At 37.9% G+C, this 21,245-nt stretch overlaps 1 protein-coding gene across 1 annotated transcript in view; it reads right to left on the bottom strand.

Moving 5' to 3' along the window:
- Positions 1-9,052, bottom strand: part of LOC106090422 (CD109 antigen) — a 32,040-nt gene extending 22,988 nt beyond the window's left edge. Inside the window, exon 1 of the mRNA XM_013256594.2 lies at positions 8,890-9,052. The gene's annotated coding sequence lies outside the window, so the exon portion shown is untranslated. The remainder of the gene's footprint in view (positions 1-8,889) is intronic.
- Between the last annotated feature and the right edge of the window lie 12,193 nt (positions 9,053-21,245).

A 21,245-nucleotide genomic window follows, 5' to 3' on the forward strand; every position in this document is an offset into this window, starting at 1 on the left:
TAACAACACAAATCGTGCAACAGCCAAATCGATTAAAAAAGCGCCCTGTAGTGGCTCAAGAAGTCAAGATCCAAGATCGGGTTATATGGCAGCTATATCAAAACATTTACCAATATGGCCCATTTACAATCCCAACCGATCTACATCTATAAGAAGTATTTGTGCAAAATTTCAAATTTCAAAAAGTTTGTGGTCTGGGCCGTTATTGTTTAATTGAAATAGTTAATATTTCAATCACATTTTATATATTAAATTTTGTAAGATTCAATTTAAAAAATAATTGTATCAATTAACTTTTTAATTGAAAATCTCCAAAAATTCATTAACCGATATATCGCTCTATATGAACGATATGTGAGTCGGATGTCGGGCGGCGTAAAACTACTCACTGTTTCAAATTTCAGCGAAATCGGTTAAAAAAATAAAGCTTTTATGGGCTTCAGACCCTTAATCGGGATATCGGTCCATATGGCAGCTATATCTAAATATAGTCCGATCTGAAACAAATTTAGGTCAGATGTCGGTAGGCTTAAAATAACCCACTGTTTCAAATTTTACTCTGCTGCAAATTTTTACTGGCAAATTTTAAGGAAAAATACGCGAACAGACCTCTTATTCCATTAATCTGAATCTGAGGGATTCTTTGGTATGCGTGCATTGTTGAAGGCCACCGAGCCTCTCTATAAACCTGAGAGCGAGGGTCCTTTTATTTCTCTAACTCTTCGAAAGGACCCATGTTTTTGCCAGAGATGACCTATAGTCTAGGCAGAAGGCAGGCATGCGAAGACAGTATTGGATCGGTCTTATGTTCCAAGATCCGAACCAGGTGTTTTCGTCAGAAACATATAGGTGAAGAGATATTCTTGCGGAGCGAAAGAAAAACATGTCCACTCCTCTCAAGGGTTTAAAGAAGATTCAAGGGTGGATATTACGGCTTCTCAATTGGTAATCGGGTTGTAGTTTTTGTTGTTGTAGCAGTTTGTTGTGTTCTATATTTGGTCTGCTTGGTTTTGTTGGGTCTGAGTCGAGTGGGTAGGGCATTTAAACAGTACCAGGTCACAATCAAGACTCACATCCTGCACGTTAGCATCAATCCTTGTTGTTGCCGGAGCAGTGTGTTGTATCAATCCGGTTTATACAACCGGCTGCCATGGGATTGAGCATCAATCCTTGCTCTGTAGAAGTTGAGGCGGCTGCATCGGCGGGAACGTAATTGAACCAGAACTACTCTGGTTTACCGGGGGAGGTCAATTTCTTCAGGTGCGATGTTCTTTCTTATACCGCTCTAGATCATGAAGACCCACCTTGAGGCTTTTGGGCAGTGGATATCTATCCGCAAAATGATGATTTGGATAGTCTCTGCAATGACAGCTCAAAAGGTATTGCTTAGACAGAATGAAGTTATGTCTTCGCTCGAGTAGGATCTTTGTCTACCGATGGCGGTGGTGCACGCAAGAACTGAGGAGACAGTTCGTCGCAGTTCGAAGAGCGGCATTCTGACAGATCTGAATATTATTCCACTGTGTATCACATAGCTGACAAGACCACACTGTGCTGCATTACTTACCACAGACCGACCAATTGCTTTGCACGTGGTCAGCAAGGTAGCTTTGTGAGCTTCTGGTGGAAATCGAATGGAATACCCCATAACATTTTCTTGTGAAAAAAACATGCTTAACCAACTAAGTCTCCTATCCACCATGCTTCCTCCCTATTAACATTTAGAAGCACAATATTCAAATGCGCACATATACATATACACATCGTCCATATGTATGTCGTCTCAAACATTTTACTTATAGAATGAAACTCAAAACACGGATATCGTGTGTTACTTTTTCATCAAACTGCAAAGAATCGAAAAAGGCCTTCTAAAGGGCCTTTGAAATGTTTTCTTCTTCATTGACTGAAATTAGTCGAAGCTGGTTCAGAAAAGGTTTTAAGTATTTTTCCAGAAGTGATGCAATATTGCACTATGATCATGGCTTATAAAGGCACTTTCATACTGAAGTAAATTTTTTCAAAACCCTGCGGACTTTGCATAGTTTGGTCGGATTACCAGTGCGATTACCAGTGCGTCGCTACTGTGGTATGACAATGGACTAAAATTGCCAACGTGAGTCTGTTTTGCCTGCCAAGTCTACAATATTCCTTGTTTGAGCACGCATTAAGCTAAAATGTCGGCATCGAAAAGTCCTGAGTATGTTGCTGGAGGTGACACATCATTGCACAATGAACATGTGTTATAGATGCTGTTTTATATTAATAGACATTTTGCTCAAAAGCTGTAGCTTAGTCCACAATGTTCCGTATGTATGCGCTTTATTTTCCCATTTGAGTTTTCACTTCAGAGTTTTTGTTATAGATTCAGCTACGAGGTTATAGGTATTAAGCAGAATCATGTAAACGATTTTACCTATATGGCCCATGAAAGTTTGTCATATTTGCAAAGTGAGTAAATCCCACAAATACCTTATAATTCCCATCCTTAGAAAGTCCTAAGAAGAAGGGCTGAGTTATACATATAACATTACAATGTTAATGTTTAGAGGCCCCAAATAAGAAAACCTTTCTGGATTTGCCCAAATACACATTTTAACATATGTGCTCCATGCAACATGCATCTCGTCTTGCTTTGGACCAATTCACCACAAAATCACACATGGTACTTACAGAAGCGATACAACATCTACACACAATCAAATCAGGGCACTAAGTTAGTATTTTTAGTAGTTTTTTTTTTTTTTTTTGTTATAGGAATAAAGAACAAATCATGTAAAACAGCGCCAGTACCATGCATTAGAAGAAATAGGAACGTATATGTTCTTTTTAAGTATCTATGGTTTGCTTCAGTCGGCAGTCTGTGTTTTTTTTTTGACCGATATCATTTTGCTTTCATGAGAAGCACGCACATTTTTCCCTAGCACAAATCGTATTTCATTTGGCCTATGTGAAAACAACCACATACACTGGGCAGTGTGCAAGGTAGTTTTGTATGTACAGGCTTTATTTGATGTTGATGTGCTCATACCGAATGAATGCAAATTTGGCTGCTGGTTTATTCTAATCCTTACATTTGTAGCAATGCCACAATAAAATATAAGCATTCCAATTGGAGAAACTTAGGTTTCAAAAGGTTGTTGTTTTTGTAGCCACACGTCTACATGGCGAGGTGGCGACCCTCGTCTTGATCCTATAGGCGAGCAAGCTCGTTCCGGTCCATAGGACTGATAGCCGCGGGAACATGATGGCTATTGGTTATTTAAAGGCGCAAATAACGCCTTGTCATATCGAGCATCATAGGCACTGAGTATTTGAGACACTGAGATTGTCCATTCGTTACCGCGACTGCTATTTCAGCTACTCCGTATGGAGCATTCCAGCATTCCACCTTAGCTCGTAGCTAAGCTACTCGTGATAACAATGAACACCACACAGATCAGAGCTCAAAGTTCCGGGGTTTCCTTACAAGTTTAATGACATGATTAATTACTGTTGTTGTTACAGCCACATTGGTCATGTTCCATAGGTGAGCAAGATGGTTCCGGTCCATAAGACCGATCGCCGCGGAAACATTATGGCATTTGGTTATTTAAAGGCTCGCCTTGCCATATCGAGTATCACACCCACTAAATACACTACACTCAATACACTCTCAGTATCGGCCCCTCACTGAGACTCTCTCCGCAACTGCATCGCACCTACTCCGTATACGAAGCAATCCACTAACTACAACCTTTGGACGCTCCAGGTAGCTCTTAGCTGAGTTTCTCGTGATGACGATGAACACCACACAATTCGCAGCTCAGAGTTTCAACCTGTGTGGTGGAACTCCGTGACGTTGTTGTTGTTGTACCAGTGTATTATACTCTGAGGCTGCAGGTTTTGCCGTTGAAGAACACCAACGGGTCACCGGCACGGGATAGCTGTGAGGACAACACAGGCTAAAACATTGAGGTCCAAGCTGTGTGGAGTTCATTGCTGTCATGAGAAGTTTAGCTGCGAGCTACCGGGTGCGTCCACAGGTTACGGATAGTGGAATGTTCCAAACGGAGTAGATGCAACGGCAGCCGCGAACAATCAGAGGTATTGAGCGGAGAGTTTCAGTGAAAGGCCGGGCGGCACCGGCTCTTGCTCAAATACTGAGTGCCATGATGCTCGATATGACAAGGCGAGTTATTGGTGCCTTTAAATTACCAATGGACCCTTTGATCGAGGATCGCCACCTCCTCCACATAAAAATTTGGCTACAACAACAACAACCATCGGGTCAACCCGGTGTGTAAAACCAACTGCCATAGAATTGTTGTTGCTCTTGTCGCTGTGGCACGTCATAGATTATATAAGTGATTTACATTATTATAACATGTTTATAAATTTTGAAGGTCTAGTAAATTTCTATTTGAAGGGTGAGGCATGTTTTAAAATCCCTTACTTTGTCTGCTTATGACGCTGAGCGCCTGGGTTCGAATCCTAGCAAGAAATTTTCAGCGGTGGTTATTCCCTCTTAATGCTGGCGGCATTTGTAGAGTAATATGCCATGTAAAAACTTCTCCCCAAAGAGGCGTCGCCCTACGGCTCCACGTTCTGACTGGACTTTTAAAAGGAGGCCCCTTAGAATTGAGCTAAAACTTGATTCGGACAACACTCATGTGAGAGGTTTGCCCCAGTTCCTTTACGAAATGTTCATATACAAATTTAAAATTTGCAAAAAAACTCGAGCAGTCATGTTTTCTATACCTAAAGTTACTAATAAGGCTTTCCCGTAGTACGTTTAAAACATTAAATGAAAGATCTGGAGCAATAATGCAATCAAACCTACTAGAGCGGGAATCGAGATGTCGCCAAGTTAACTCTTTGAGGGAAAGCCACTTAAAGTTCCCGACTGTCGATGGTCGGAATTCTCTTACAAGCCGAACACCGAGATAATTTTTGTAGATCAACCCCCATGGGTTGCTGTAACCGCCATGGCAGGCAAAAGCGTCGCCAATTCATTGGCCGGAATAGTCCTGAAAGGTAGATTCTAACAGTCTAAAAATCGGATGACGAAAACTAATAGCCGAAAAAAACGTGCGAATCCCATATTTTCTTAAATCACTGGTGGCTTAGTAAATTATGTAATGTGTGGGCCAATGGCAACAAAGCATTTTACAAAAAGGGAGGAAAGACAGCTGTTTCTATGGGCGCATAATGAAGGGATTATGAGCCTATGTCATATTCGAATAAAAGAAGTAAAATATCCATACTCCATGATCAAAATCAATTTGACCCCAAAAACTCCCAGCAATCCATCAGATGGAACTGAAAGCCATATTCATGGAGTTCCTCTCTAGAATGAAGAAGATATACAAGAATCTGCTCTCGATCCTCAAGGCCTCCACTAGAGTGGATCGCGGAAAGGCAGTAAACGTGTGCTTCTGTTCCTTTTGTTCTATGCCCGCGGATGTGTATTTGTGTCCATCTATGCTCTGGGCAGTGCACTGTGATCGGACTTGTATGGAAAGAGCGATCTAAAATACATTTGATTATGCAAAAATACCATAAACAAATTCTTATAGATATCGCTAATATTCTAATATGCTAAAACTACGCCCAAAAATCCCCAAGTAAAATTAAATATATCAAAGTCGTTGCCACCGTAGTGCGGAGGTTAGGATTTCTGATTATGAGGCGTTCGGCCTCCCCGGTGTACCCGGTGTGAACATCAGAAAATCCGTCAGTGATGGTTTTTCCCTTACTAATAAAGCTGGCTACATTTTTGAGATATCTTTCCATGTTAAAACTTCTCTATCAAAAGGTTTTGCTATGCGGAACGCCGTTCGGACTCCGCAAAAAAAGGAGGCCCCTTATCATTGAGCTTAAACGTTAATCGGACTGCACTCATTAATATGGGATAAGTATCCATTGTCCATTAATGGAATTTTTAGTATTTAGCAAGTCGTTGCAACAAGTTTGTGCTACAACGGCGGTAGCAACAACATAATGAATAATTTTGACAATCGTAATAAGAAAACTACCGATAGAACTTCGTTGGCATACCTTCTTCTTCACTTGCGAAAATAAATCCTTTTAAATCATCCCAACCCTAACTCGTTTCAATTTTCCTATTTATTGTCTTCTATTATCATTGCACTGGAGCATCAAAGTCTCATATACTCTAACCAATTTGAGATTTTAAGTTGTTATTGGCTCACATCATTTCTCATTTCTCCTCCAAGTAGACTTCAGCTGTTTCATATCATTAAAGCCGCATTTATCGCCCGTTTTGAATGAAATTTGAAGCATTGAGCTCTACTATGTTTACCGATGTCCGAACCGAAAATACTGTCCAAATCGGGCTTTATTACGATGTAGCTGCCATATAAGCCAATCTGAGACTATGAGTCTTAAGGCCATTCTTAGCGAATTTATTACCCAATTTCGCTGAAATTTGGAACGGCTATTTTCTGGAGGACCTCCAATATCGAAACTGAAGATTTTTCATATCGGATCATATTTAGATATATGTATATAGCTCCCATATAGACCAATCTCTCGATATCGACTTGCCTGACTAAACCGATTTGGCTGCATTTTTGTACAAAGTGTTTGACCTCTAACATACGTGGGAAATATGACCCGAAACGGCCTATAAACTAATATAGCTCCCATATAAACCAATGTGCGTATTTAACTTCTTAAGTGGTACAGCCTTCAAAACACCACCAAAAAGAACTTATTTACCGACCACGGCAATATAGGACGGTGCGCGCCCGATTTAAAGAAAAAAACTACATAACCAACACCAAGGACAGAATCGAAAACTATCAAAAGGAGATAGAGGTACAAAGACTTTAAGGGTATCGAGAGCCAGGTTGAGGACCTTGGTCATGAATCCCTTAACATCCAGGTTCGTGAGCATCAGAGCTTCAGATGACTTGGCGCTGCATAATTTTGTCCTTCTCGTCCTCCTACTCTCAGGATGCTTAAACAAACTGGGGCATCACTTCCGATCTGTTACTGCTACGCCGCCAAAAGTTACTGAGGTTCTATCAACCCTTCTCTGCCAGAATTCAGGAGTTACTTGACGGTAGATCACGGATTATCGGCAACAAGTTACAGTGTTTCAAGTGTTCCATAATTCTTATGTTTTTTGAGCACGCTATTGATTTTCAGATTAAGTTCTCTGATACTAGGGTCAGTAAGATTGGAGCGATAAATTTTTGACCATCTTTATAAAGAGAGTTAGCTGCTGCTTATTCATGCCTGCGAATTTCGTCTTCTCGGAAACACGTACAATGAAGTGGTGGTTGGGGTACTCTTTGTGTTTTATTTTTTACATTGATATACATTCAGGTTTCAGGTTTTATTAATGAATCCAAACATTGTAGGGCGCCTATGAATCTCCCACTCTGCAACGAGCCTTCCCAACTTAAGGTGCCATTACACGGCATGTGCTTTACATATGTGAACTCAATTTCTGTATCACCAACACTTTTCTTATGTACATCAAATACGGGTAGAGCTTGCTCTAATCGGCATGTAAACTCATTTCGACTGTTCTTTTTTATATTGAAATGTGTCTTCATGTATGTATGTTCGATGAATAAGAGCTCACTCCAAGCGAAAGATATTTACTATCCCAAAGTTCATTTTTCATATTAAATTTTTCGTAGGTACCACACGAGGTGTACCACCTTCAGAGTTGCTACATTAAAAAAAACATAAGAATAGATAATGTGTAATTCCAGCTTTAGCTACTCCAATCCTCTGGACTAAGTCACAATCCTCTGGACTTAGTTATCGTTACATACGAATATATCTATGGCACATTCCATTTAAAGCCAACCAAATTAACAATGCCTTAAGTACGAGTTTTTGCAATGTGCATGCTTAATATTCAGGACAAAACAAATAAAAAAATGTGGAATGGAGCAAAAAAAAAAAAATACACGCAAAAGTAGATAACACTTGACCGACAGCCGGCAAAGTCCCAAACGGCGCTACACACACAACATAATCTCATGTCCCACCGCCAACCAAGAACAAATGGTGCAGATACTGTGTCGGGATACGGTGTTAAGCGTAAAGAACGAAACTTAAAAAAAAAACCACCACGATGTCATATAGAGAAAGAACTTATTAATGTAAAAAAGACAAGGTGTAATAGGAAACTAAACGCCAAAACCGAGCACATGAGGGGAAAAGTTGCTTGCAAAAAGGAAAAAATGCACCCTCATAACTCAATGTTAAGCTATCAAGTGCACATCTGCGAGAAAGTCTTTGAGGGGCGAAACTCAAATAGCGAGTACGGAACAGTGAGGAGACGGGAAGCCAAATTGTGTGAATCATAATTGATGTTAATTAACAACAATGCGCCAGACATGGTTGACGAGTTGAAATGAGTATAAGTGCGACAACAGGGGCATGGGTGAAAAGGTTAATATCGATGCTTGTCTTATGGTAATTTGAAACCATAGAAATTTTGGGTATTTTACAAACAAAATACCAGGTCTTGTGGTCGTGCCTTAGATGAATATGATGGCAACCATAAACAAGGAGCTAATTTACATCTGCCAAAGATTCTCTTACAGGGATTTCTGGATATGCTACCACTTATGTTTTGCTTAAAAGCAAGAAAATAAAACATTGCAATCATGGCAAACGATGTATTGAGATTAGTACATTTCTATAAAAATAATTATTTTTTGTGGTCAACGCCCATGTGAGACATTTCATTTGTCAAAACACGCCAACACCAACAACAATACGATTTCTTACAACAGCACACATCACACACATGCACAAAATAAACAATAGAAGTAAAGGTATTTGGTTATACTACTGCAACAACCACTTGGCATGTTATTTTTCCGTTCATGTTTTCTCGTTTTCATTGCACTTTCTTACCTTTCTAACACTTATTTCACTGAAATTTTATGCTTTTAGTGCGCATTGGCACATTGTAAATAGAATAACTGAACTGTATTATGTTTAACCTAGCAATTTTAGATTTTTAAAAAATGTAAATAAGAAAAAGTCAACGAAACAACCGAAACGAAACTGAAAAATGAGAAAATGCCAAGCCCAACCATAGTTGCCAGTCTATCTGAAATGAATGAAGTTAATTTAAATAAAAGCGACAGACGACTCCGTGCGTATATCGAAATAGAATTAGCTGCTATTACACCATAAGATTTGTCGCATGTAATTTCAAATATAACAACTATGAAACTTGTACACATCGTGTGATACGCAGGATTCACTAATAGAAGGTTAGGTCACATGCAAAAACACAAAGTGGATAGGCCCCATAAACATCATTAAGGATGTCAAATCTGACGATTGAAAATGTCATCATATAGGAGAAAACGTAAACAAAGAATGAATGTAAAAAGAGAACAAGTTGACATCCTCAATGCCAAGTACTGCCAAATATTAAAAAAAAAGTATATCGGCTGATCGCTTGGCTTAACCTTATTCAGTGAATCCTGTGTGATACGTCAAAAAAGGTTAAAATGACAAATGGATTTTAGAATTAATATTCCACATTTACGATTAAATCGAGCTTTTTATTCATCGAAAATCTATTAAAAAAGTACAATACATATAGGATACATACCGACCGCGCTCTATATGTATTTGACGTACATAAGACAAGTCTTATGAATACAGCAGGATGCACTTATAAGAGTGTTTTGATTTTGCAGTAAATCGAAATATCAAAGTCTTGATAACATAGCCGTGATTTTGGTCTTAAATCTTAAAAAGATGTTCTATTTGATCCGATATTCCACACACGCATAAGCAACAAAACACTTTTATAATAAAAAAATAATAATAAAAGTACATATATACACATGTTTATGTTGTTGTTGTAGCAGTGTTATACACCAAAGCGGCAGCCCTTGCCGATGAAGAACTTCATCGGGTCAATCCGGCACGTACAACCGGCTGCCATGGGATTGACATATATACACATATTTGAAGAAGACAATAATTTAGAATAGTTTTCACTTTCCAAAACCACTTTGAAATTTCAATTCACGGCATTTGCCATTCAAGGTAGTTTTGTTGGGGGTAGATGTGTATCAGCCAAAATTTTATCCAGGATGCACTTATAAGGTGAGGTCATGCGAACAGCTGAGTACAATTTTTTATTTGTGTTTTTTTTTTTTAATTTTGCAGTTAATCTAAATGTCAAAGGCTTGATAACACAGCTGTGATTTTTTTTCTAAAATCTTAAAAAGATGTTCTTTGATCCGATATTCTACACATAAACAACAAAACAGTGTTATAATGATGAAAATACAAGTATAAAACATATTTGAAGAAGATAAGTTGCGAAACAATGTTTATTTCGAAAACCACTTTGACTTTTCAATTAACGGGATTTGCCACTCAAGGTAGTTTCGCTGGGGGTAGATTTTTGTTGTTGTGCTAATGATTCTGCCTCTTAATTGTACCATGAATTTTATCTTTTTATTTTAATTTTGTGAAGATACACAAAAACAAAAAAATTAACATAAAGCCTAGTATCAAATACATACAATACGTCAGGATGCACTAATAAGGTGAGGTCATGCGAACAGCTGAGTACAATTTTTTTATTTTGATTTTGCAGTGAATCTAAATGTTAAAGGCTTGATAACACAGCTGTGGTATTTTTCTAAAAGCTTAGAAATATGTTCTATTTGATCCGATATTCCACAAATGAGCTACAAAACAGTGTTATAATGATGAAAATACAAATGTAAAACACATCTGTAAAAGCTAAGTTGTAAAACAAAGTTTATTTCTAAACCACTTTGACATTTCAGTTTACGGCATTTTTTAGCAAATATAACAAAAAGAAAAAACGATCCCTTGAAACCAATAATAAAAATAATGCCGACAATGATGTCAAACGTTGCCGCTAAAATTTCTTTTTGCCATTTTTCTCACTATCAAGGCGGATTTAATAAGATAGTCTTACGCGAGCAGCTGTTAACAGCCGGCCAGGTTTGAGAGTATTAAGATGTCAGATTTTTGTTTGTATTCTCATTGTTGTTATCTTCTCTCTGGCATATTCTCTGCTCATGTACGCACACGTATACACACACGCACACAAATTTGTTTGCGTGTGTTGGCAAAACGACGATTAGCTTGATGACAAGGCGAATTGCACCATATGATTTGTGGTTGTTGTACAAATAAGACCACTTTTAATTATTTCGCCATGCATCACTATAAACAGAGTACTACTTTTTCTCCTATTTTCCTCCAACGTTTCGCTGACGTTTTTTTATATGGAGTTTGACAGCATTCCGCCTGAAAAGCAAAACAGAGTACTCAGCTTTAGGAGGAGAGATAAAAATCTACATTTGTGCATCTATAACAGAAGGAATTCAAACACCAAATTACAGTATAATAAATCCTGACTACGTTGCTCCAGAAAATCTGACATTGATCGAAACAAAGAATATCTGTACGTTCTCTCATCGCATCATCAGCACCTACTTAACAGAAACATTGACAACAAATATCAACGATACAACACTGAGGGGAACATGGCGCAAATTCTCACCAGGCTGTCAAAATTCTGGACACTTCCAAATTGACATATTAGTTTTTATTTGCATTATCATGTGTAGAAGTCAGTTTACACTGGTCATTAAATCCGGATTTAAGACTCTCAGCAGATTTTATAAAGGGAAAACAGATGACCGAGCCATTAAATCCGGATTTAAAAAGCAGTGTAAACGGCGTTAAATTATAATTTTATTGGAGACTCAAAAATAATAAATAAAAATAAAATTGTTAAGCTGATGGCCTTAGTAGCCAAAGCTTCTATTTCATTATGTGCTAACTTTTATTTTCTATAATCTCAGTACTTGTATAAATAAACAGATAAAAAACCAATGCACGATATATTCACATGCCAATACCTTATATATCCTACCTTGAATTATAGTGCCAATGGCGTTTGCGGTTTGCGCTGATTCATTTAAATGAATGACGTTCTTGGGCGGTTGTCAGTTTCGATTTCTTCCGATATGTTAATTGGGATATCGGCATATATCGATTCATTGATGATGGAAGAATAGACGAAATTTCTGTATTCGTACGTGTGTCGTGTGTGTGCTCTTAGGTAAAAAAATATTATAAAATAAAACTAAATTGTTTCAACGATTTAAAATCAATTAAAACTAAAGAAAAACAAATCAAATGACAACAGCATTGAAGAAAATTATGCCTTGTGTGGATTCAAGTAAAAGAAATTGTTCAGAAAAGTGACCAAATAAAAGAACCTACAAATGTAGTAGAGTGGTGAGTGTGTGTCTCTTTGTGTATGAGTGTGTGTGTCATTCACGCATATCGACGCAACAGCAACAGAGAGGAGGAAAAATGTCATTCCAAGAGAGCAAAACAAAAATGTCCATTTTCACAAAGTAGATGGATATCCTGATGAGGGAAAAGTAGCGAAATGTCCTTCTGAGAGAAAGTGATGAACAAATATCGTGCCGAGTAACTGAATTCATTCTAGTGTCAGCACCTTGTGGAGGAGGGTCGGTGTCGCGCGCACGCAAAAGAAAGTATTAATCGAAATTGCGTTGTGGATTTCGATTTCAAGTGTAATCGAGTGTGTATGTCAAAGTATAGGATGGTGAATAAATGCCAAAACGAGATTGTTTAAAAATATTTTTGTGTGTTAATTTTGAATGTGTAATGGGAATTGGCTGTTATGCAGTGTTATTCAAGTTTTGGGCTTTTTGCTGCAATCAAAATGTGGCATATTTTGGTGGCCTGTGCATCTAAGCTCTACCAAGTCCAATTCGATCATTTTTTTTCTAACTAGATTTTTTTTCATTGCCAATTACTGCTAAATTCGATACAAAATTATCGAGATGGATTTGGTCGGTTTTTATCGCCAAAGCCGATGATTCGATAAGTTCTTTTTAACAAGATGTAAAAGCATTCTGAAAACTGACCATCGAGCGAGCTCGAATAAAAAAGTTGCCAAGGATAATTTCCAAAAAAAGAAAAAATTATGTTGGGGTTTTGTAAACAAATCGATAAGAAAATATGTGAACGGCGGTCGCGATCTGCGGAATAATGAAAGAAAATCGTGCTGAATGACCACTTTCGAGAGAATATCGTTAAAATACTTGCAAAACGAAAAGAAAAAAGGTGAAGCAATCGAGCAAGCAAAGGAGAGATTGCCAATGAATCAGTGAGAGGATAAGGAAGTGCGGGTGTTCGTTACGTCCTTTTTCTGTGTGAAAAATATAGAAGTAAAGTGGAAATTTATAAAAAAAAATCATTTCTAAATGGTATGCAAATGCTAAGATGTAAAATATCTTGAAAATAAGCCTTCAATAAGAGTCCTTGCCAAGACCCAAAGTGATGACCAAATGATTATAATAATTATGTTTTTTTGTGAACAACTAAAAGTGTCATAAGGGCAGACAAAACGCCACAAAGTTCGTCATAATGTCGGCAGCGCCGCCAGCAGAGTTGGTAGCAAAAAAAAAGGAAAAGGGAAATAGTCACTGAGTCTATCGTTAAACCTTAATTCGGTCGGTCGGTCGGTTATTCAGCCAATCAAGCAGGCCTGCGTCAATAAGTTATCTTAGTTTTTTTCGCATGTGTGTAGTTGTGTATATTTTTTCGGAATTGTATTTTTTTGGAGCGCTAACGTAGCAGTTGCTGCCCTTTTAACAGCTCCACTCGCCAATTCAGAAATACCGAAGGAAAGGCAAGACAAAACTTCCGCTGTAACTTTGTGTATGTGTGTTTCGACAAAGTCATCGTGTTTCTCCTTCTTTATGATTCGCTTCTATGTCGTAAAAATTGTATGTGTCATATGGTCGAGGTGCCTACTACAGCGTTTATATTAATAACGTATACCACCTATCAGCGATTGCTTTGCCCTCACCCTACTTACAAAAGGAGCTCAAACAAACTTTTATCAGATATTTCTTAAAAGTTAAAGAAAATAGTGCATTGCTTTATGTTGATTGTGAATAAAAAATATGTATGTATATACACTACGCTGAACCTATAAAATGTAAAAACCAAATAGAATGGACAGAACGTTTACGTCATAACACACGTCTACGTCGAAGCTAGCAGTCACTGTTGGCTGACAACACGCGGGGAGGATAATTGTGTAGGAATTTTCATATTATGGAAAAATTATGTAAAGGAATTTCCTTATGCCCCGTCTATTCTTGTTCCATTTATCGATAGCATTTTCGCCTAATCGAATCGGTTAGACGATAACATTAGACTGCCACAAGAGCGAAGGCACTGTAGCGATATAGCGAGAGAGAGAAAGAGAGAGTAAAAGAATTGTAACAACTAAAAAAGAATTCGAATTCTTTTTCTTGGCTTCATATACGATTCTAATGTATAACGTCATACCTGAAAAATACATTTACAAAAACATGGGGGTGCTATAGATAGGGGTACCAAATCTAATACATTTTGTACAATGTTTTCGGCCTACAACATTGCGTGAGCTGTATAAAATAGTTAAAAGGCACGTTAAATCCACAATAGAGGTATATTTTTTTTAAACAACGTACTCAATTACATATGAAAAAAAAATTTATTTAATTTTTTCTTATAGTTTTGCAAATACTTAATATGAGTATGAGACTCTTTCACAACTCTTCATATGAATATATTTTTTTCAAGTCATAAACATAAATGTATGTACATACATGCATAGATATTAAACAAATAAATTGTGCGCGACTAAACACATTCGAAATGTTAAAGGTCATGTAAACCTATATCATTTAAACAAAAACTACGACAACGTTTAGGAAATCATCTTTTTCCATTTGCCAAAAAGGCATTAGCACCATGGTTTAAGTTAGGTTGAAGTACACTCGTCTAGCACTCGCTATGGCCAGGTGCTCCAATCGCGAAAACCATATTGTGTTTGTGCTCCTATTTGGAAAGCGAATCAAAACATAGTGCATTAGGCAGTGCAGTGTCAGACAAAGATCTAGAGAGAGAAACAAATAACGTGTGTGTGTGACAAAGTAAGAGAATTGAGTGTGCCCGGACGAACAGAATAAAACCTTATCAACTAAAGTTCCCTATGATTGCAAAATAAGTACCAGCAGCAGCACAAAGCGGACTTAGTGTCTGAAGAAAATCCAGGCATAATCTTGTGTCTTCTCTATGCATCATTGCGCGGAATTGGAGCATGAGTTTCTCGGTCGATTCTATCTTTTCCTTGTCCCTATAAAATCTGCAAAAGTCCCCATCTCTGTTCGTCCAGTGCGATGTTGCTACTGCCAGTCAGCAAATCTAACAGCAGCTTGAGCGTACTCTATATACTACTTACCTGTACATTGATTTAAAGAAAGGAGGGACGGAAAGTTTCTGAGTCGAATCGTCATACGCTTCATCATCGACACGGTACTTGTGCGAGGTACATATAATGTTACGATAAATGGCAAAAAATTGTTTACGAATTTGATTCTAAACTTAAATTCTCAAATGTCAAATGGATTCCTTAGAAAGTGCAAGTCGACACGTCTTATCATTAACCGATCGTCAAAATATTTCGTATTTTGGTATTATATAGTCAGGCACAGCCGACTATATAATACCCCACACCACCGAGTCTACCTGCTACTTTTAATAAATAAAACCTATGTCGAAATCTTGTCAGACTAATTTTGTATACTTAGTGAAATATTGAATAGAACAGCAAGATTTTTTTTACAATGTAACCAAAATTCAAACTACCACAGTTTAAAAAGCAAATATGAGCTAAAAAATGTTTATGGGAGCAACATATAAATCTAGACCGATTTTGATGCAATTTGACAAACATTGGGACGTCACATCTCATGCAAGATCTGGCCAAGATTTTAGATACTAAAAACTTAAAAGGCCACATCGGATGAAATATATATATATATATATATATATATATATATATATATATATATATATATATATATATATGGGAGCTATTTCGAAATCTGGCCCGATTTTGCACATAAATTGGGACGTCAAAAAAATCAATTCATACCAAATTTTGTAAAGATCGGACAAAAGTTGTGGCTTTTAAAGCTTTAAAAGGGCATACCGGATGAAAGGTATATAGGTGAGTTACATCTAAATCTGGGCCGATTTTTTCCAAAATCAATACCGTCCGTCCTTGGACTAAAAAAGTGAGTGAGGCAACAAATGCGATCTGTACCTTGATTACAAAAATACATGGACTCACAGACGGGCATGGCTAAATCGAATCAGAAAGTGATTCTGAGTTGATCGGTATACTTATCACAATGCACAAATACCCTGTACCAAAGTGGTGGTGTAAGATATAAAAATGGAGGGTATGTGCTTCACAAAAACTTGGTTTTTGAGCTTGCATAATATATGTACATATATGGAAGCTATATCTGAATCTGAACCGATTTTAATAAATTGCAATTAAATATAGAAGAGCCACACGAGAATCCTATTTATCCCATTCAAAATGACCACATTATTGCAATTTTAGTTGGTTAAAGAAGAAGAAAAATTTGATCAAAATTACAATCTAAATCGAATAAGGAAATGACTTTGAAGCGATCGGTACAATTAACAATGGGTTGAAGACTTCTATCGACTGTTACAAAAAAATCAACAAGGTCTTGAGCCCAGTATCACTGTAACGATGTAGGGATATAAAAACGAAGCTGCCTTACATACTTAGTTGGATTCTACGGACTTTTTGATTCTCCAGCCGATTATAGGAATCAAATTCTCGTCGTCTTCTACGCTTCTTCTTTTTCTGACACCTAGTTTCGAGATGTGTTCCTCCAATTTGATCTATCAAGTTTATATCCAGTGTCAATCTGTCTCTCTCTCTCTCTCTCTTGTGTCATTTCCATTTGTCGTAGTTTGGTTATCTGTTCTAGGTCTACCACTTATAAGGCTGCATTAATAAATACAAATTAATTCATCGATTCCTGACATAAAAAAGAAGATTTATTCCTCTGTATATGATACGTTCAGTTTTATTTTCTTTCGTGGATAGGGGACATAATATGTCTGTTATCATCTTATGCATACATCTTAGTGTATTGCCTCCGCTCACAGTTCAGCTGGCAACCCATAGTATCCTCGTCACTGAAACTATCGGTAACTAGCGTCTGGGAAAATTTTTCTTTTCATGTCCTAAACACATTATCTGTATTCGTTATCAGATTTCCGCTGTCAAAGCCGTCTATTTGATATTTATAGCCTGTTTGTTGAAGTCGAAAAAGATCCAGATTTGTCTATTTAAACGGTATTCACTTTCGACGAGTTATGATCATTTTTGCTCGAACTGCCGTTCAGGCAAATTTGACTTCGACGTTGCACCCTTATCTTTTTTCATGTCACAATCTTTTACTTGGCTCATTTCGTTTTTTGCCGCGGCGAAGTCTATTAGCCTTAATCGATTGTCGGAGCTTTCTAGAGGTCAATGTCAATAAAATCTTCTAACGATCTTAACTCATGGTCAGATCAGCGATATTGGCCTGTTCGTTGTTATTGTTGTACTGAGTCGGCAGCACTTGCCGATGAAGGACTCCATCGGGTCAACCCGGTACATACAACCGGCTGCCATGAAATTGTCCTGTTCGTCCTTGTTTTCTGCCGGGTCTTGGTACATATTACGCTGATGTATAAGAGTTTAGCCTTTATATGGATTGTGACTAATCTTCAAGTTATGAGTCCATGTATTGCCCATTTTTATCGGGTTTTGTTGAAATTTGAACTTAACTAAACTATAAAAACTACAGCTTTACAACCTAAATATGGGTGTTTAGTTGGAGTCAATAAATTACTCTCATGAGGATTCCCTCTATCCTGGGGAAAAAAGTCTTTTTGTTATTCTTATGTATTTCGAAAAGGAAAGAGTGACGTTCGATGCCTATATGGATGACGTTGGATGCCTATGTGGATGACGTCATATCACTACTATTACTATCACAAAAGCTCGTTCCGGTGCAAAGGGCCGATTGCCGCAGGGACAGGTTGTCCATTGGCTATTTAAAGGCGCCAATAACTCGCCTTGTCATATCGAGCATCATAGACACTCAGCATTTATGCAAGAGCCGGTGCCGCCCGGCCTCTCACTGAGACTCTCCGCTTCATACCGCTGATTGTCCGTGAATGCAATTACAGTAACTCCGTATGGAGCATTGCACTATTCGCAACCCAGTAGCTCTCGGCTGACCTTCTTATGATAACGATGAACACCATACAAATCGAAGCTCAAAGTTGCAGCTTGTGTGGGGCTGATAGTTATACTGTTGTTGCCGATGTACGTACAACCGGCTGCGATGGAATTAATGTCCTGTTATATCTGTTTATGATTTCGACAAGATTTCTATTTAACGAAGGAAATAAAATGAATTTATCCCCAAAATAGAGATTTAGTCAATGAGAAGTGCCTGTGCATTTTTATTTTAAAATGTATTATCAATTTTCTTTCTATTATTAAATGTCTTTATTCACTTAATTTGTTTTGTATTATTATTAATTTCTTAACAATTTATATGAAACACATTTTAATTATTGTGACTTGTCATCAACAAAATTATTTGTGGAAAAACTGACGTATACTTTTAGGCGTATAACTAATTTTTGAGCCAGTTGATCTGTAAACTAGCGCTATCTCAAAATTTTATTTGTCTTGCTTTTAATTTTTATAATTATTTTTAAGTACAATATACAATATTTTCTTTTGTGTCTCTGAAACACGTGTCATAATTTGTTTTACCGCATTCCTCATGGCAAATAGACTTGATTGTATTTTTATTTTGTATTTAAGAATAAGTTTTTTTTTTTTATTTTTTTTACTTCAACAAAAATTATATATTTGAACTGTGCAAAAAATCATTGCATTTTCGATTTATTTGCTTTGTATAAAAAAACGTAACATATCAAAAGCCCTCCATACATTAGACTTCAAGTCCACATAAGAGAGGCGATACACACACACACACGAATACTTGCTTTATTACATCAAAAACAATTGTAAAATATTGTAAGCAATGAAAAAGTGTACAAAAAGGTTTGTAATTGTTGTAAAATATTAAATTAAAACAAGGCCATGTGTTTGTTGGTTCTTGTTGTCTTGTTGCTATTCTCGATTTTCGCCCCTTTTCTCCTACTTCTCCTCCTTATTTATATTTCAAAACTTACCTTGTCATGTGTTTGACCATTGATTTTTGTGGTGCCAAGTTTTTTGTAACAACCATTACATGTGCGACAATTTATTCGATACCTATAAAATGATCGATATTTTTTATCGAATAATAAAATTTATGAGATTCTCTTACAAATCTATATACATACAAACTTTTGGGAGATACTTATGTCATTGTGTTAAACACTTCTCATGATATGTGAGTAAAATCAAATTGTCCTTTTGAGATGTCAACACTCGAGAACAACTAAAATGAAATTTTTTACATTTTCTCAAGCTAATTAAGAAAAAGGATTATTGAAAAAAAATAATTTTTAATATTAATTGTGAAAAATTTAACACCTCTCTCTCTCTCTGTGTCTTAGCTTTGAAATGGAATATACTTACTCAGGTGAAGGACTCTGTAGTAAAGTTGGTAGTGGGCTCTGAGTCCTTTGCCCACGGTGGGACCTATTTTCTTAAAAGGAGAGAAAGTGCAAAATATCTGGTGGACAGGAAATTGAACTTTAATCCATAAGCCTTACGTCCTTTCTACTCAAAACCATGGAGCGAATTGCTCAAATATAAACAGCATGCCTATGTCAAGGGAAGGTCGGTGGAGACTGCCCTGCATGAGATTGTGTATAAAATAGAAGAATCCTTCGATGCCAAAACGTACACACTGGCGGTATGCATTGACATCGAGGGGGCTTTTAACAATGTGCGGACCGACACACTGATCCAATCCTAAGGAACAGGTGGATAAATTGTGTGTCGCATGGCATAAATATAAGGGCGAAAGTGGCACAGGGCACGCCACAGGGGGGCATTTTATCACCAATCCTATGGTAGACCACCATAAACGACTTATTACGGATGCTGACTGAAGAGGGAATTGAACCCGTCTGCTACGCAGACGATGTTATAATACTGCTAAGGGGTAAGGATCCGAACGAGCTGTGCAGAAGGGCAGAAAGGGTCTTGCATATGGCATATGACTTGGCTAGACTCAGAGGTTTCAATGTTAACCCAGAGAAGACTGAAATATGCCTGTTCACGAGGAAGACGAAGGTGGGCCAATTTAACGCACAACGTTTCCTCAATAATACGATTTCGATATCTAACAAGGTCAAATACTTAGGTGTGATCTTGTACAGGAAACTTAATTGGAAGTGTCACATTCAGGATCGTACTGAGAAGGCTCACAGATGTTGGGCACTATTTAGATGGGCCGTTGGCTCGAAATGGGGCCTGAATCCTAGGATAGTTCACTGGCTCTACAGCGGCGTGATTAGACCAATACTTACTTACGCCTCAGTATTTTGGTGGACTGCTATGGAGAAAAAGTGCAACATAAGGACCATACAACAGGTTCAGAGAACATGTTGTCTTGGCATAGGCGGAGCGATGAGGACCACGCCCACTGGGCTATTCTAGATATCCGACCCATTGACATACAGATTAAGTGTGAGGCAGCCACTGCGACTATGAGACTTAAGGCGATGGTAGAATGGATTGAGGATGGGAGCAGCTCATGCCATCGCGGTATAATCGAGGCGACTGTAGGAAACCTGGCAGGAAGGGAAGAGGTTTCCGATCGGATACATGAGACGAACCTTGAAGTCGAGTGCGAGGCACTGCTGCCATCGACACAGTCTTGGATTGACGGAACCCTAGTATTGCCACCTGGAAGATCATGTTACACGGATGGATCAAGCTAGAGGACAGAGTGGGCCTGGGGGTTTACATTGAGAACCCAGGGACTGAGATCTGTTTTAGACTGCCTGATTATAATACGGTCCTGCAGGCGGAGATTCGGCCGATCACGGAATGTGTGAAGTGGTGTAGTGCTAACGCGAGGACGTCGAGTTGGAACATCTTTACCGACAGTAAAATTGCCATAAGAGCAATAACAACCAGGACGGTAAGGTCACGAACAGTCTTGCAGTGTAAGAAGGAGATTAACGCCTTCTCTGAGGTTGGCAAAATCCGCATCGTTTGGGTGCCGGGCCATAAAGGAGTAAGGGGAAATGAAAGGGCAGACGATTTGGCTGTGAAGGCCAGAGGACTGCCGTCAATAAACTTGGTTAAT

This window comes from Stomoxys calcitrans, chromosome 3 (assembly GCF_963082655.1).
Source record: "Stomoxys calcitrans chromosome 3, idStoCalc2.1, whole genome shotgun sequence".
Lineage (NCBI taxonomy): Eukaryota > Metazoa > Arthropoda > Insecta > Diptera > Muscidae > Stomoxys > Stomoxys calcitrans.